Below are 8,117 nucleotides of genomic sequence, written 5' to 3'. Positions count from 1 at the left end.
GCAAAGAGGAGCAGGATAAGCAATTTGCCCGCTTTGCAGACTATCTCAGGACTCTTGAAATAAAGATTCCGTTTGCAGAGGCACTTGAGCAAATACCCTCTTATACCAAGTTCATGAAAGATATCTTGAGTCATAAGAAGGATTGGAAAGAAACTGAAAGAGTTCTCCTCACTGAAGAATGCAGTGCAGTCATTCTAAAAAGCTTCCCAGAAAAGCTTAAAGATCCCGGGAGCTTTATGATACCATGCATATTAGAGGGTAACTGCACCAAGACAACTCTATGTGATCTTGGGGCAAGCATCAACCTAATCCCTGCATCCACTATCAGAAAGCTTGGCTTGACTGAAGAGGTCAAACCAACCCGGATCTGTCTTCAACTTGCTGATGGCTCCATTAAATACCCATCAGGCATAATTAAGGACATGATTGTCAAGGTTGGGCCATTTGCCTTCCCTACTGACTTTGTAGTGCTGGAAATGGAGGAGCACAAGAGTGCAACTCTCATTCTAGGAAGACCATTCCTAGCAACTGGACGAACCCTCATTGACGTCCAAAAAGGGGAGATAACCCTGAGAGTCAATGAGGATGAGTTTAAGTTGAATGTTGTCAAAGCTATGCAACATCTAGACACATCAGACGACTGTCTGGGCGTTGATATTATTGACTCCCTGGTGGAAGAGGTCAATATGACTGAGAGTCTCGAATCAGAGCTAGAGGACATTTTTAAAGATGTTCATCCTGATCTGGAGGAACTAGAGGAAATAAAAGAACCTCTGAAAACTCCTCAGGAAGAGGAGAAACCTCCTAAACCCGAGATCAAACCACTACCACCATCCCTGAAATATGCATTTCTGGGAGAAGGTGACACTTTTCCTGTAATCATAAGCTCTGCTTTAGGGCCACAGGAAGAGAAAGCACTAATTCAGGTGCTAAGGACACACAAGACAGCTCTTGGGTGGTCCATAAGTCATCTTAAGGGCATTAGCCCAGCCAGATGCATGCACAAGATCCTATTGGAGGATGATGCTAAGCCAGTGGTTCAACGACAGAGGCGGCTAAATCCCGCCATGAAGGAGGTGGTGCAGAAAGAGGTCACTAAGTTACTAGAGGCTGGGATTATCTATCCTATTTCTGATAGCCCCTGGGCGAGCCCTGTCCATGTTGTCCCTAAAAAGGGAGGAATGACAGTGGTTCATAATGAAAAGAATGAACTGGTTCCTACAAGAACAGTTACAGGGTGGCGTATGTGTATTGACTACAGAAGGCTCAATACAGCCACCAGGAAGGATCATTTTCCTTTACCATTCATAGACCAGATGCTAGAGAGACTAGCAGGTCATGAATATTACTGCTTTTTGGATGGCTATTCAGGTTACAACCAAATTGCAGTAGATCCCCAGAACCAAGAGAAAACAGCATTCACATGTCCTTCTGGAGTGTTTGCCTACAGAAGGATGCCTTTTGGTTTGTGTAATGCACCTGCAACCTTTCAGAGGTGCATGCTCTCTATCTTCTCTGATATGGTAGAGAAGTTTCTGGAAGTCTTTATGGATGACTTTTCAGTATTTGGAGACTCATTCAGCTCCTGCCTTAACCATTTAGCACTTGTTCTGAAAAGATGCCAAGAGACCAACCTAGTTTTAAACTGGGAAAAATGTCACTTTATGGTGACTGAAGGGATTGTCCTTGGGCATAAAATTTCAAACAAGGGAATAGAGGTGGATCAAGCTAAAGTTGAAGTAATTGAAAAATTACCACCACCTGCCAATGTTAAGGCAATCAGAAGCTTTCTGGGGCATGCAGGATTCTATAGGAGGTTTATAAAGGATTTTTCAAAAATTGCAAAACCTCTGAGCAATCTGCTAGCTGCTGACACACCATTTGTGTTTGACACAAAGTGTCTGCAGGCGTTTGAGACCCTGAAAGCTAAGCTGGTCACAGCACCAGTTATTTCTGCACCAGACTGGACATTACCATTCGAACTAATGTGTGATGCCAGTGACCATACCATTGGTGCAGTATTGGGACAGAGGCATAACAAGCTTCTGCATGTCATTTATTATGCTAGCAGTGTTTTAAATGATGCCCAGAAAAATTACACAACCACAAAAAAAGAATTACTTGTAGTGGTTTATGCCATTGACATGTTTAGATCCTACTTAGTAGGATCAAAAGTGATTGTGTACACTGACCATGCTGCTATTAAATATCTACTCACAAAGCAGGATTCAAAGCACAGGCTCATAAGATGGGTGTTGCTTCTGCAAGAGTTTGATATAGAAATAAGAGACAGAAAAGGGACAGAGAATCAAGTAGCTGATCACCTGTCCCGGATAGAACCAGTAGCAGGAGCATCCCTCCCTCCTACTGAGATCTCTGAAACCTTTTCGGATGAGCAATTGTTTGCTATTCAGGAAGCTCTGTGGTTTGCAGACATTGCAAACTATAAGACACAAGGTTCTCCTTCTGTAACCATGGAGAGGAACCATGAAAAGCTTCTCTCACTGCAGAGTCAACCAAAGCCCCCACAGTTAAACTCTAAGTTTGGTGTTGGGAGGCCACAACCAAACTCTAAGTTTGGTATTGAACCCCCACATTCAAACTCTAAGTTTGGTGTTGGGAGGTCCCAACCTTGCTCTGATTATCTGTGAGGCTCCATGAGAGCTCACTGTTAAGCTATTGACATTAAAAAAGCGCTTGTTGGGAGGCAACCCAATGTTATTTAATTATATCTATTTATTTTCCATTGCTATTTTATGTTTTCTTTAGGTTGATGATCATGTGAAGTCACAAAAACAAATGGAAAATAAAAAAACAGAATAAAAAAATAGCATGAAAAAATAGCACACCCTGGAGAAAGATCATTCTGGCGTTTAAACGCCAGAAACAAGCATCAGTCTGGCGTTAAACGCCAGAAACAGGCTACATTTGGGCGTTTAACGCCAGAAACAGGCAGCAGTCTGGTGTTAAATGCCAGGATTGCACAGTAAGGGCATTTTGTACGCCTAATTGGAGCAGGGATGCTAAATCCTTGACCCCACTGGATCTGTGGACCCCACAGGATCCCCACCTACCTCACCATTCAAATTCAAACCATTTCCCTCCCAAACCCACCCATTCACACACTTCCATCTCCTCCATCTTCTCCACTTCTTTCTTCTTTTGCTCGAGGATGAGCAAACCTTTTAAGTTTGGTGTGGTAAAAGCATTGCTTTTGTTTTTCCATAATTCAGTGGTAGAGCAATTGACTGCAGATCAAAGAGCTATGAGGAAAGAGCAACAAAGGCAAGGAAGGGACATAGAGGAGCTCAAGAGCACCATTAGTTCTTCAAGAAGAGGAACATGCCACCCTCATTAAGGTGGACCCATTCCTTAATCTCCTTGTTCTTATTTTCCTATTTTTCGTTTACTATGCTTCATGTTTAATTATGTTTGTGTCTTTACTATATGATCACTAGTATCTAAGTGTCTATGTCTTAAAGATATGAATGTCTTATGAATCCATCACCTTTCTTAAATGAAAATTATTTTCTGAAAAAGAAAAAGAAGTACATGAATTTTGAATTTTAAAATAGTTTAATTATTTTGATGTGGTGGCAATACTTTTTGTTTTCTGAATGAATGCTTGAACAGTGCATATGTCTTTTGAATTTGTTGTTTATGAATGTTAAAATTGTTGGCTCTTAAAAGAATGATGAAAAAGGAGAAATGTTATTTGATAATCTGAAAAATCATAAAAATGATTCTTGAAGCAAGAAAAAGCAGTGAAGAACAAAGCTTGCAGAAAAAAAATGCAAAAAAAAAAAAAAGAGAGAGCAAGAAAAAGAAAAAGCAAGCAGAAAAAGCCAAAAGCTCTTTAAACCAAAAGGCAAGAGCAAAAAGCCAATAGCCCTTAAAACCAAAAGGCAAGGGTAATAAAAAGGATCCCAGGCTTTGAGCATCAGTGGATAGGAGGGCCAAAAGGAATAAAATCCTGGCCTTAGCGGCTAGACTAAGCTGTCCCTAACCATGTGCTTGTGGCGTGAAGGTGTCAAGTGAAAACTTGAGACTGAGTGGTTAAAGTCGAGGTCCAAAGCAAAAAGAAGAGTGTGCTTAAGAACCCTGGACACCTCTAATTGGGGACTCTAGCAAAGCTGAGTCACAATCTGAAAAAGGTTCACCTAGTTATGTGTCTGTGGCATTTATGTATCCGGTGGTAATACTGGAAAACAAAGTGCTTAGGGCCACGACCAAGACTCATAAAGTAGCTGTGTTCAAGAATCAACATACTGAACTAGGAGAATCAATAACACTATCTAAATTCTGAGTTCCTATAGATGCCAATCATTCTGAACTTCAAAGGATAAAGTGAGATGCCAAAACTGTTTAGAAGCAAAAAGCTAATAGCCCCGCTCATCTAATTAACACTGATCTTCATAGATGTTTTTGGAATTTATTGTATATTCTCTTCTTTTTATCCTACTTTGTTTTTAGTTTCTTGGGGACAAGCAACAATTTAAGTTTGGTGTTGTGATGAGCGGATAATTTATACGCTTTTTGGCATTGTTTTTACTTAGTTTTTAGTATGATTTAGTTGGTTTTTAGTATATTTTTATTAGTTTTTAATTAAAAATCACATTTCTGGACTTTACTATGAGTTTTTGTGTTTTTTTGTGATTTTAGATATTTTCTGGCTGAAATTGAGGGAGCTGAGCAAAAATCTGATTCAGGCTGAAAAAGGACTGCCGATGCTGTTGGATTCTGACCTCCCTGCACTCAAAGTGAATTTTCTGGAGCTACAAAATTCCAAATGGCGCGCTCTCAATTGCGTTGAAAAGTAGACATCCAGGGATTTCCAGTAATATATAATAGTCCATACTTTGCGCAAGGATAGATGACGTAAACTGGCGTTCAACACCAGTTCTATGTTGCAGTCTGGCGTCCAGCGCCAGAAACAAGTTACAAGTTAGAGTTCAACGCCAGAAACAGGTTACAACCTGGCATTGAATGCCCAAAACAGCCCAGGCATGTGAGAAGCTTAAGTCTCAGCCCCAGCACACACCAAGTGGGCCCCAGAAGTAGATTTCTGCACTATCTATCATAGTTTACTCATTTTCTGTAAACCTAGGTTACTAGTTTAGTATTTAAACAACTTTTAGAGATTTATTTTGCATCTCATGACATTTTAGATCTGAAATTTGTAATCTCTGACGGCATGAGTCTCTAAACTCCATTGTTGGGGGTGAAGAGCTCTGCTGTGTTTCGATGAATTAATGCACATATTTCTGTTTTCCATTCAAACATGCGTGTCCCTATCTAAGATATTCATTCGCGCTTAATTGTAGAGAAGGTGATGATCCGTGACACTCATCACCTTCCTCAATCCATGAACGTGTGTCTGACAACCACCTCCGTTCTACATCAGATTGAATGAGTATCTCTTAGATTCCTTAATCAGAATCTTTGTGGTATAAGCTAGATTAATGGCGGCATTCATGAGAATCTGGAAAGTCTAAACCTTGTCTGTGGTATTCCAAGTAGGATTCTGGGTTTGGATGGCTGTGACGATCTTCAAACTCACGAGTGTTGGGCGTAGTAACAGACGCAAAAGGATCAATGGATTCTATTCCAGCATGAGTGGGAACTGACAGATGATTAGCCGTGTAATGACAGCGCACGTGGACCCTTTTCACTGAGAGGACGGATGGTAGCCATTGACAACGGTGATCCACCAACACACAGGAAGGAACTTTGCACTTTTGCATGCATGAGGGAAGAGGAATACAAGAGAAAAGCTGAAATTCAGAAGACAAAGCATCTCCAAAACCCCAACACATTCTCCATTACTGCATAACAAGTAACCTTTAATTCATGCTTTCTTGTTCATTTGCAAGTCAACTGATAATCACAAATTAATATCCTGACTAAGAGTTGCAAGATAACCATAGCTTGCTTCAAACCAACAATCTCCGTGGGATCGACCCTTACTCACGTAAGGTATTACTTGGACGACCCAGTGCACTTGTTGGTTAGTGGTACGAGTTGTGAAAAGTGTGATTCACAATTTGTGCACCAATCCTTAAACACAAGGTAGTCCTCATTCAATTGAAGGACTGAATCTCCTCTGTCCACATCAATCACAGCTCTTGCTGTGGCTAGGAAGGGTCTTCCAAGGATAATGGATTCATCCTCATTCTTCCCAGTGTCTAGGATTATGAAGTCAGCAGGGATAGATGTACAGGCCTTCAACCTTCACTAAGACATCCTCTACAAGTCCATAAGCCTGTTTCATTGATTTGTCTGCCAACTCTAGTGAGATTCTTGTAGCTTGTACCTCAAAGATTGCTAGTTTCTCCATTACAGAGAGTGGCATGAGGTTTATTCCTGACCCTAGGTCACACAGAGCCTTCTCAAAGGTCATGGTGCCTATGATACAGGGTATTAAGAACTTTCCGGGATCTAGTTTCTTCTGAGGTAATTTCTGTTGAACCAAGGCATTCAGTTCATTAATGAGCAATGAAGGTTCATCCTCCCAAGTCTCATTACCAAATAACTTGGCATTCAGCTTCATGATTACTTCTAGATACTGAGCAACTTGCTCTTCAACAATATCTTCATCTTCTTCAGAGGAAGAATACTCATCAGAGCTCATGAATAGCAACAGTAAGTTCAGTGGAATCTCTATGGTCTCTATATGAGCCTCAGATTCCTTTGGTTCCTCAATAGGGAACTCCTTAGTGGTCAGTGGACGTCCATTGAGGTCTTCCTCACTGGAAATCACTGCCTCTTCCTCCTTTATAGGTTCGGCCGTGTTGGTTATATTGATGGCCTTGCACTCTCTTTTTGGATTCTCTTCTGTATTGCTTGGGAGAGTACTAGGAGGAGTTTCAGTAACTTTTTTACTCAGCTGACCCACTTGTGCCTCCAAATCTCTGATGGAGGACCTTGTTTCAGTCATGAAACTGAGAGTGGTCTTAGATAGATCAGAGACTATGGTTGCTAAGTCAGAGAGGCTCTGCTTAGAATTCTCTGTCTGTTGCTCAAAAGATGATGGAAAAGGCTTGCTATTGCCAAACCTATTTATCCCACCATTGTTATTATTAAAGCCTTGTTGAGGCTTCTGTTGATCCTTCCATGAGAAATTTGGATGATTTCTCCATGAAGGATTATAGGTGTTTTCATAGGATCCTCCCATGTAATTCACCTCTTCCATTGCAGGATTCTCAGGGTTATAAGCTTCTCCTTCAGAGGAGGCTTCTTTAGTACTGCCGGATGCAGCTTGCATTCCAGTCAGATTCTGAGAAATCATATTGACTTGCTGAGTCAATATTTTATTCAGAGCCAATATGGCATTTAGAGTATCAATCTCAAGAACTCCTTTCTTCTGAGTCATCCCATTATTCACAGGATTTCTTTCAGAAGTATACATGAACTGTTATTTGTAACCATTTCAATGAGTTCCTGGGCTTCTGCAGGCATTTTCTTCAGATGAAGAGATCCACCAGCAGAGTGGTCCAATGACATCTTGGACAATTCAGATAGACCATCATAGAATATACATAAGATGCTCCATTCTGAAAGCATGTCAGAAGGACACCTTCTGATCAATTTCTTGTATCTTTCCCAACCTTCATAGAGGGATTCACCTTCCTTTTGTCTGAAGGTTTGGACTTCCACTCTGAGCTTGCTCAACTTTTGAGGTGGAAAGAATTTGGCCAAGAAATCATTGACCAACTTTTCCCAAGAGTTCAGGCTTTCTTTAGGTTGTGAGTCCAACCATATTCTAGCTCTGTCTCTTACAAAAAAGGGGAAAAGCATAAGTCTGTAGACCTCGGGATTAACCCCATTGGTCTTAATAGTGTCACAGATTTGCAAGAATTCAGCTAAGAACTGATGAGGATCTTCCAATGGAAGTCCATGAAACTTGTAATTCTGCTACATTAGAGAAACTAACTGAGGCTTAAGCTCAAAGTTGTTTGCTCCAATTGCAAGAATTGAGATGCTTCTTCCATAGAAGTCAAAAGTTGGTGCAGTAAAGTCACCAAGCATCTTCCTTGCATCTCCACCATTGTTGTTGTTTTCGGCTGCCATATCTTTTTCTTTTTCTAAAATTTCTGTAAGGTCCTCTCCAGAGTATT

General features: G+C 40.8%; 1 non-coding gene across 1 annotated transcript; it reads left to right on the top strand.

Moving 5' to 3' along the window:
* The first annotated feature begins 7,561 nt into the window (after positions 1-7,561).
* On the top strand, positions 7,562-7,665 carry LOC148555071 (small nucleolar RNA R71). Its single transcript, XR_015888157.1, has one exon. It is a non-coding gene; the product is annotated as a small nucleolar RNA R71 (small nucleolar RNA).
* Positions 7,666-8,117: the final 452 nt, after the last annotated feature.

Source organism: Arachis ipaensis, chromosome B6 (assembly GCF_059453495.1).
Source record: "Arachis ipaensis isolate K30076 ecotype BB chromosome B6, ASM5945349v1, whole genome shotgun sequence".
NCBI classification, from domain to species: Eukaryota; Viridiplantae; Streptophyta; class Magnoliopsida; order Fabales; family Fabaceae; genus Arachis; species Arachis ipaensis.
The sequence above is the reverse complement of the archived record's forward strand: the minus strand, read 5'-3'. Positions and strand labels throughout refer to the sequence as shown.